Raw genomic sequence first — 2,897 nt, 5'->3', positions numbered from 1 at the left:
ACTGCACAGCTATTAACATTGCAAGGTTTTAATGCGCAGCCGCGCACCTCGCAGGGCTCAACTTCGCAGCCCTAAATATAACAGGAGTCTACTGCACAACCTTTCCCTTCACAGGGCTTCACTAAACAGGCGTGTACAACATAGAGCTCCGTGATACGCAACCGTGTGCATTTCATAACTCAACTGCGCATCACTACATATCATATAATGGTACAGCGCGATCTTCAATGCACAGCCTGGCGATTATTATATATCTACTGCACACCCCTACATGTAGAAGGCCTTTATTGTGCCTACTTGTATACCACACATGTATACCGTGCATCCCTACGTTCTTCAGGACTTACTGCGCATCTCCCCGCATTATAAATATCTATTGCGCACCCTATAGACAGGACCCAGCAAACACGTTCTTTGACTGTTCCAGATCAAAAAAGGAACTGTGTTCTATAACAGTTGTTACAAGATGATGACAGAACTGTTCTAGAACAAAAAGGTTACAGCGTTCTAGAACACTGTGACAAAATTGTGACAGAACTGTTCTCGAATTATATGACAGCGCGATTCTGTAACAGTTGCTATGGAATTTATCTAGAACAAACTGATCATAGACGCTTTTTAATATTTGTTGAAGGTTTATTTTATAACTGCGCCGTAACAGTGCTATATCGAAGTTCTAGAACCCTGTTACAAGTGTGTTCTAGAACAAATTAGGAACAAAGATTAGTTCGCTAAGATTGTAGTCGAGCTGACCCTTGCAAATATCCCTAATGTGGATATCTCGGACGTATAATTTTTGTTAGTCGGGACTGCGTACGCGCTATCCCAGATCAAAATTTATCAAGAAAATACAGAAACTACCTCTACTACAAAATACAATTCTTACATGCATTTCAAATAATATTTCAAAATATTCATATGTATTTTGTTGATGTTTTTGAACTACATCAGCTAATTGTATCTTCCCCGTAAGGTATTTCAAATGTATTTTGTCTGAATGTAGTTTGTATTTCAGATACCTCAAATACAATTTTTGTGAAATACTGCCCAGCTCTGCACCCTCACACACCACTCACACCTTCCACGCAAACTGCGTAAAAAGTTCTCACCGCCTCACACTTCACACCTTCTCACTAGTTAAATATTTAGTTAAAAAAATGTTTCCACACGAAAAAAGACAACATTTCAACAAAATAAATCAATTTCAAACGAAAGAAATTTATTTTAAATAAAAATGACGTACCTTTCACCCAAGAAAATAAATTTTCAACTACAATCCTTAATCTTTTACCAAAAAACTTAAATTCAGACAAAGTACATCAATCTTTAAACAAATAATTAAACTTTCAACAATAAATTATCACTTTTCAAACAAATGTCGAATAATTAAATTAGGATTTAAAGAAATTATTTTGCAATCAAACGAAGAACAAATTTTCGACAAAATATTGCAACAAAAACGATTAATTTTCCGCCAAAAAACACTAAATTTAACAAAATATAAGAATGATAAAAAAGATATATTTCGGGTTCCAATCGTCGTTCCAATCGTCATTTTATTCTATCAAATTTTAAATTTATTGAGAAATTTGGTTTAAAGATCGCGCGCTTTTCATCACTGCTGATTCCGGTTTAATCGTAGCCAATCAGAACAGTGGGAAGTAGTGGCAGAACTCTACTAGTTGCGTCTTGAATTACAGTTTCGTGATTTTACGCAAAATCGAAGAGTAATAAATAAAATAATAATAATAATAATAAAAATAAATACCCCCGTTTCAAGAGAATCTTGAGAGTCCTTCAAAAATTGGTATTAAATTTTTTAAGGAGATGCCCATTTGGCATCTCCTTCTAACTCTTAAAAAAAGTAGTCATCAAACTGACGTAACTCTCCAACCAATTCAAAATTCATTTCTTCAGGAAAATTTGTCTAAGCCAACAAAAAACGTTTCCGTAATTAATTGTGAAACTTGCCGAAGTTTTTTATATAGACTCTACTGTGTTTTTTCTTTGTAAAGGGATTAAAACAATTTATTCGCGGCATTGATTTATGAGCGAGCGAACGAAAGCGAGAGTGCAAGCGAGAGACAGAGAGAGCATGAGAACGCAAACGTATCTTAGGCTACTTAACTTTTACCTTACCATTACTTACAAACTTTACGCTTCTAATCTAAGCGTCTTCCGTTTCCTTTTTCTTTCACTTTTTTATACCTCCATTTGCTCCAACTCCTTCATCCATTCTTCTTCTAATCCATCCTCAACTAGAATCTTAACCACATTCTCTTGCCAGCTTCCTTTATCTTCCATTTCTCTCCTACATCCTTCCCATTCATGCTCCCATGTTTCCTCCTGCCATTCACATATTCTACACTTTCTGTTCTGTTCTTTTTCCCAATACATCCCCTCCCTTACCTTGTTTTTCAATTTAAATCTTGCTATTCTGGTCCACCTTCTCTCTCCCCGTCCCTTTTCCCTCTCTCTTTTTCCAATTCTTTATAGTTTACTCCAGTCCCGTCTTCTATTTCTCGATCATTAAATAACTCCCTTCTTTCTTCTTCCCATCTCGTTAATTCGGTCCCCCTCCCTCTCCACTCTTCTACCTCCATCAAACACTTTCTCGCCAACTCCCTTCCTTTTCCCTGCCTCAGCTTCGTCTCAAATTTCTATGCCCTCTTTCCCGCTCTCCAACTTAACTTATCCCTTTGCGCTTCTTCTCTCACCATATATCCTGGCGTGTTCTAGTCTGCCCCTAGTGTAAAACTCGTATAATTTTTTTTGTAAACTCTCAATAACTTTCCTTTCTTTCCATCCCCATATCTCTGCTCCATAACCTGCTACTGGCCATACCAGTGTATCAAATAACCACATTCTTCTTCTCCAATTTTTTTCGAACCTTCTTT

At 36.7% G+C, this 2,897-nt stretch overlaps 1 pseudogene; it reads left to right on the top strand.

The window, feature by feature from the left end:
- The first annotated feature begins 687 nt into the window (after positions 1–687).
- LOC117180959 lies at positions 688–829 on the top strand (annotated as a pseudogene).
- Positions 830–2,897: the final 2,068 nt, after the last annotated feature.

Source organism: Belonocnema kinseyi, chromosome 9 (genome assembly GCF_010883055.1).
Source record: "Belonocnema kinseyi isolate 2016_QV_RU_SX_M_011 chromosome 9, B_treatae_v1, whole genome shotgun sequence".
In the NCBI taxonomy this organism is placed as follows: domain Eukaryota; kingdom Metazoa; phylum Arthropoda; class Insecta; order Hymenoptera; family Cynipidae; genus Belonocnema; species Belonocnema kinseyi.
The sequence above is the reverse complement of the archived record's forward strand: the minus strand, read 5'-3'. Positions and strand labels throughout refer to the sequence as shown.